This window comes from Pristiophorus japonicus, chromosome 23 (genome assembly GCF_044704955.1).
Source record: "Pristiophorus japonicus isolate sPriJap1 chromosome 23, sPriJap1.hap1, whole genome shotgun sequence".
Lineage (NCBI taxonomy): Eukaryota > Metazoa > Chordata > Chondrichthyes > Pristiophoridae > Pristiophorus > Pristiophorus japonicus.
The window spans coordinates 26,478,299-26,485,531 of NC_091999.1; the positions used below are offsets into that span (position 1 = coordinate 26,478,299).

The 7,233-nt window shown below is 43.4% G+C and overlaps 1 non-coding gene across 1 annotated transcript; it reads left to right on the forward strand.

The window, feature by feature from the left end:
* The first annotated feature begins 6,295 nt into the window (after window positions 1–6,295).
* trnaf-aaa (transfer RNA phenylalanine (anticodon AAA)) lies at window positions 6,296–6,376 on the forward strand. Its single transcript has one exon. It is a non-coding gene; the product is annotated as a tRNA-Phe (tRNA).
* Window positions 6,377–7,233: the final 857 nt, after the last annotated feature.

Sequence of the window (7,233 nt, forward strand, 5' to 3'; positions counted from 1 at the left end):
TGTCTCTATCTCGCTGTCTGTCTCTCCCTGTTTGTCGGTTTGTTTCTGCCTCTCAATGTGTCTGTCGACTTCTCATGGTGTCCAGTTCTGTTCACAGTGGCTCGATTACTGCTCTGACAAAATTGGTACACGTCAGTTCGTCGTTAGTATAGTGGTGAGTATCCCCGCCTGTCACGCGAGTGACAGGGGTTCAATTCCCTGACGGGGAGGCAGTTGTTTCAATTTGTCGAATTTTACTTCTGTTTCTTGGAAAAGATTCATATTAAAAAGTTCCAGAGCAATATCGAACTGTAAAAATACAGTTGGAGGAGATTGCCTCGTGCAGATTTTTAGCAAACGGAGAATTTTTCAGGAGTCTTTGGCCGTCTGTTGCACAGAGATGGATGACTGAGTTTTTTCTGAGTAACGTTAAAAAAGGCAGCAACACAGTAGTCGTGGCCGACTGGTTAAGGTGATGGACTAGAAATCCATTGAGTTATCCCGCGCAGGTTCGAATCCTGCCGACTGCGATTCTCAGTATTTTTCATTCCATTTCACAATTTAACCCGTTCTCTGCCAAACTGATCCTGAGATAGATGGAATAACGTCCCACAGCTTTCAACACTGACATTTGTTTCTCATTTTTATTAATCTGCAATATTCACGATACATCCGTTTCAAAAATCGCAAGCATCAGTCAAAGTTGCGACAGTGATTCAGCCTGTCTATCCTTCGAGATGACGAAGGCATCCGTGCATGCCCGTTGGTGCGTGCACATTTTTGGTTATTTGTGTGTCTCTGTGTCTGTCTATCTTTATATATGTCTCTGTTTATGTGCAACTGTCTGTGGAAATCATCACCATGAATTTGGTGTGTCCTGGAACTTATAAAACAGACTTGGGGGAAATAATAAGGTTGTGAACTTTTGTATCGGCTTTGTTTCAGTGGCAGCATTCTCGACTGAATCGGGAGTTTGTGTGTTCAAGTCGCATTTCTGAGACTTGAGCATTATCATCTTGGCAAACACTCAAGTGCAGCACTTGGGGAATTTTACAATGTTGAAGCTGTTGACTTTCGGATGAAATGTTAAATTGAAGCTCCGTCTGCACCCTCGGGTGGATATGAAAGTTCCCAGTGCATTACTCGAAAAAGAATAGGAGAGTTGCCCTCGTCTCAATATCACTACAAATGTTCGTAAAATCTCACTGAAAGCCGATGTGTATGTGTGTGTATGTGGGGTTGGGATTGAAGCCCAGATTCTCACAGAGACAGAATGCAGGCTTGCACATGACCAGGATAGCCGAGTGGTTGAGGCGTTGGCCTTGAATTTTAATGGTTTTTTCCAATTTAGGTTCGTACCCCGCTCCTGGTATCTCTTTAATTTAACACGGATTTCCTCCCATTCTGATCAGTGAGACCGGATTTGCATCGGATGAATCAGCAATTTTCTGTAACAATGTGACACTCTGAACCGATAATGAAATGAAATTGTGAAATATATCTGCGTCGCTCGGTCTCTCTCTCTCTTCAGAGAGTTGTGTATGTGTTTGTATGTTTGAGTCTTTGTCTCTCTCAGTCAGAATCACTCTCTCTGTCCCTGTTGCTCTGTTTGTCTCTGTCTCTCAATCTGTCTCTTTCTCACGGTGCCACGTCTGTTCCAATGGTATTCTCTCAGACTCTTTGTCTGACTGGCTCTCTCTTTCCCATCATTTCGGTCTGTCCATGTCTTTGCCTGTCTCTGTTAGTCCCTGCCTGTAAGCTGAGAAGTATTTACATCATTTTTTGTTTTAGTCTCTATCGCTCTCTCTCCATCTGTCTCTCTCCTTGTAACTGTCTTTATCATTGTCTTTCTATCACTCTTTCCCTCTCTCTCTCTTAATAGATCACACACACACATCTCTGTATATGTACATGTTTGAATCTTTTTCTCACTCAGTCTGCCTCTCCTTCTCAGTCTCACACTTTCTGTCTCTCGTTGTCTTTATCTCGCTGTCTGTCTCTCCCTGTTTGTCGGTATGTCTCTGCCTCTCAATGTGTCTGTCGACTTCTCATGGTGTCCAGTTCTGTTCACAGTGGCTCGATTACTGCTCTGACAGAAGTGGTATACGTCAGTTGCTCGTTAGTATAGCGGTGAGTATCCCCGCCTGTCACGCGGGAGACCGGGGTTCCACTCCCCGACGGGGAGGCAGTTGTTTCAAATCGTCGAATTTTACTTCTGTTTCTTGGAAGAGATTCATATTAAAAAGTTCCAGAGCAATATCGAACTGTAAAAATACAGGTGGAGGAGATTGCCTCGTCCAGATTTTTAGCAAACGGAGAATTTTTCAGGAGTCTTTGGCCGTCTGCTGCAGAGAGATGGATGACTGAGTTTTTTCTGAGTGACGTTAAAAAAGGTAGCAACACAGTCGTCGTGGCCGAGTGGTTCAGGCGATGGACAAGAAATCCATTGGGTTATCCCGCGCAGGTTCGAATCCTGCCGACTACGATTCTCAGTATTTTTCATTCCATTTCACAATTTAACCCGTTCTCTGCCAAACTGATCCTGAGATCGATGGAATAACGTCCCACAGCTTTCAACACTGACATTTTTTTCTCATTTTTATTAATCTGCAATATTCACGATACATTCGTTTCAAAAATCGCAAGCATCAGTCAAAGTTGCGACAGTGATTCAGTCTGTCTATCCCTCGAGATGACGAAGGCATCCGTGCATGCCCGTTGATGCGTGCAAATGTTTGGTTATTTGTGTGTGTCTCTGTGTCTGTCTATCTTTATATATGTCTCTGTGTATGTGCAACTGTCTGTGGAAATCATCACCATGAATTTGGTATGTCCTGGAACTTATAAAACAGACTTGGGGGAAATAATAAGGTTGTGAACTTTTGTATCGGCTTTGTTTCAGTGGCAGCATTCTCGACTGAATCGGGAGTTTGTGTGTTCAAGTCGCACTTCTGAGACTTGAGCATTATCATCTTGGCTAACACTCAAGTGCAGCACTTGGGGAATTTTGCAATGTTGAAGCTGTTGACTTTCGGATGAAATGTTAAATTGAAGCTCCGACTGCACCCTCGGGTGGATATGAAAGTTCCCAGTGCATTACTCGAAAAAGAATAGGAGAGTTGCCCCCGTCTCAATATCACGAAAAATGTTCGTAAATGCTCACTGAAAGCCTATGTGTATGTTTTTGTATGTGGGGTTGGGGTTGAAGCCCAGATTCTCACTGAGACAGAATGCAGGCTCTCACAGGACCAGGATAGCCGAGTGGTTGAGGCATTGGCCTTGAATTTTAATGGTTTTTTACCGCGTGGGTTCGTACCCCACTCCTGGTATCTCATTAATTTAACACGGATTTCCTCCCATTCTGATCAGTGAGACCGGATTTTCATCGGTTGAATCAGCAATTTTCTGTAACAATGAGACACTCTGAACCGATAATGAAATGAAATTGTGAAATATATCTGCGTCGCTCGGTCTCTCTCTCTCTTCAGAGAGTTGTGTATGTGTTTGTATGTTTGAGTCTTTGTCTCTCTCAGTCTGAATCACTCTGTCTGTCCCTGTTTCTCTGTTTGTCTCTGTCTCTCAATCTGTCTCTTTCTCACGGTGCCACGTCTGTTCCAATGGGATTCTCTCAGACTCTTTGTCTGACTGGCTCTCTCTTTCCCATCATTTCGGTCTGTCCATGTCTTTGCCTGTCTCTGTTAGTCCCTGCCTGTAAGCTGAGAAGTATTTCCATCATTTTCTGTTTTAGTCGCTATCGCTCTCTCTCCATCTGTCTCTCTCCTTGTAACTGTCTTTATCATTGTCTTTCTATCACTCTTTCCCTCTCTCTCTCTTAATAGATCACACACACACATATCTGTATATGTATATGTTTGAGTCTTTTTCTCACTCAGTCTGCCTCTCCTTCTCAGTCTCACACTTTCTGTCTCTCGTTGTCTCTATCTCGCTGTCTGTCTCTCCCTGTTTGTCGGTTTGTCTCTGTCTCTCAATGTGTCTGTCGACTTCTCATGGTGTCCAGTTCTGTTCACAGTGGCTTGATTACTACTCTGACAGAACTGGTACACGTCAGTTCCTCGTTAGTATAGTGGTGAGTATCCCCAACTGTCACGCGGGAGACCGGGGTTCAATTCCCGACGGGGAGGCAGTTGTTTCAAATCGTAGAGTTTTACTTCTGTTTCTTGGAAGAGATTCATATTAAAAAGTTCCAGAGCAATATCGAATTGTAAAAATACAGGTAGAGGAGATTGCCTCGTCCAGATTTTTAGCAAACGGAGAATTTTTCAGGAGTCTTTGGCCGTCTGCTGCAGAGAGATGGATGACTGAGCTTTTTCTGAGCAACGTTAAAAACGGCAACAACACAGTAGTCGTGACCGAGTGGTTAAGGCGATGGACTAGAAATCCATTAGGTTATCCCGCATTGGTTCGAATCCTGCCGACTACGATTCTCAGTATTTTTCATTCCATTTCACAATTTAACCCGTTCTCTGCCAAACTGATCCTGAGATAGATGGAATAACGTCCCACAGCTTTCAACACTGACATTTCTTTCTCATTTTTATTAATCTGCAATATTCACGATACATCCGTTTCAAAAATCGCAAGCATCAGTCAAAGTTGCGACAGTGATTCAGCCTGTCTATCCCTCGAGATGACGAAGGCATCTGTGCATCCCCGTTGGTGCGTGCAAATTTTTGGTTATGTGTGTGTGTCTCTGCGTCTGTCTATCTCTATATATGTCTCTGTGTATGTGCAACTGTCTGTGGAAATCATCACCATGAATTTGGTATGTCCTGGAACTTATAAAACAGACTTGGGGGAAATAATAAGGTTGTGAACTTTTGTATCGGCTTTGTTTCAGTGGCAGCATTCTTTACTGAATCGGGAGTTTGTGTGTTCAAGTCGCACTTCTGAGACTTGAGCATTATCATCTTGACTAACACTCAAGTGCAGCACTTGGGGAATTTTGCAAAGTTGAAGCTGTTGACTTTCGGATGAAATGTTAAATTGAAGCTCCGTCTGCACCCTCGGGTGGATATGAAAGTTCCCAGTGCATTACTCGAAAAAGAATAGGAGAGTTGCCCCCGTCTCAATTTCACGAAACATGTTCGTAAATGCTCACTGAAAGCCGATGTGCACGTGTTTGTATGTGGGGTTGGGGTTGAAGCCCAGATTCTCACAGAGACAGAATGCAGGCGCTTACAGGACCAGGATAGCCGAGTGGTTGAGGCGTTGGCCCTGAATTTTCATGGTTTTTTCCCGCGTGGGTTCGTACCCCACTCCTGGTATCTCTTTAATTTAACACGGATTTCCTCCCATTCTGATCAGTGAGACCGGATTTTCATCGGTTGAATCAGCAATTTTCTGTAACAATGTGACACTCTGAACCGATAATGAAATTAAATTGTGAATTGTATCTGCGTCGCTCGGTCTCTACCTCTCTCTCTCTCTTCAGAGAGTTGTGTATGTGTTTGTGTGTTTGAGTCTTTGTCTCTCTCAGTCTGACTCACTCTGTCTGTCCCTGTTTCTCTGTTTGTCTTTGTCTCTCAATCTGTCTCTTTCTCACGGTGCCACGTCTGTTCCAATGGAATTCTCTCAGATTCTTTGTCTGACTGGCTCTCTCTTTCCCATCATTTCGGTCTGTCCATGTCTTTGCCTGTCTCTGTTAGTCCCTGCCTGTAAGCTGAGAAGTATTTCCATCATTTTCTGTTTTGTCACTATCTCTCTCTCTCCATCTGTCTCCTTGTCACTTTCTTTATCATTATGTTTCTATCACACTTTCCCTCTCTCTTAATAGATCACTCACACACATCTCTGTATATGTATATGTTTGAGTCTTTTTCTCACTTAGTCTGCCTCTCCTTCTCAGTCTCACACTTTCTGTCTCTCGTTGTCTCTATCTCGCTGTCTGTCTCTCCCTGTTTGTCGGTTTGTCTCTGTCTCTCAATGTGTCTGTCGACTTCTCATGGTGCCCAGTTCTGTTCACAGTGGCTCGATTACTGCTCTGACAGAATGGGTACAAGTCAGTTCCTCGTTAGTATAGTGGTGAGTATCCCAGCCTGTCACGCGGGAGACCGTGGTTCAATTCCCCGACGGGGAGGCAGTTATTTCAAATCGTATAATTTTACTTCTGTTTCTTGGAAGAGATTCATATTAAAAAGTTCCAGAGCAATATCGAACTGTAAAAATACAGGTTGAGGAGATTGCCCCGTCCAGATTTTTAGCAAACGGAGAATTTTTCAGGAGTCTTTGGCCGTCTGCTGCACAGAGATGGATGACTGAGTTTTTTCTGAGTAACGTTAAAAAAGGCAGCAACACAGTAGTCGTGGCCGAATGGTTAAGGCGATGGACAAAAAATCCATTGGGTTATCTCGCGCAGGTTCGAATCCTGCCGACTGCGATTCTCAGTATTTTTCATTTCATTTCACAATATAACCCGTTCTCTGCCAAACTGATCCTGAGATAGATGGAATAACGTCCCACAGCTTTCAACACTGACATTTTTTTCTCATTTTAATTAATCTGCAATATTCACGATACATCCGTTTAAAAAATCGCAAGCATCAGTCAAAGTTGCGACAGTGATTCAGCCTGTCTATCCCTCGAGATGACGAAGGCATCTGTACCTGCCCGTTGGTGCGTGCAATTATTTGGTTATGTGTGTGTGTCTCTGTGTCTGTCTATCTCTATATATGTCTCTGTGTATGTGCAACTGTCTGTGGAAATCATCACCATGAATTTGGTATGTCCTGGAACTTATAAAACAGACTGGGGGAAATAATAAGGTTGTGAACTTTTGTATCGGCTTTGTTTCAGTGGCAGCATTCTCGACTGAATCGGGAGTTTGTGTGTTCAAGTCGCACTTCTGAGACTTGAGCATTTTCATCTTGGCAAACACTCAAGTGCAGCACTCCCTGTCCGTGTCTTTGCCTGTCTCATTTTGTCCCTGTCTCTAATCTGATGAACATTTCCATCATTTTCTGTTTTTGAAACATAGAAACATAGAAAAAAGCTGCAGGAGTAGGCCATTAGGCCCTTCGAGCCTGCACTGCCATTCAATATTATCATGGCTGATCATTCTTTCAGTTACCCTTTCCTGTTTTCCTCTCCATCCCACTTCATCCACTTAACCGTAAGGACCATATCTAACTCTCTCTTGAATATATCCAATGAACTGGCTTCAACAAATCTCTGTGGCAGGTAATTCCACAGGTCAACAACTCTCTGAGTGAAGAAGTTTCTACTCATCTCACTGCT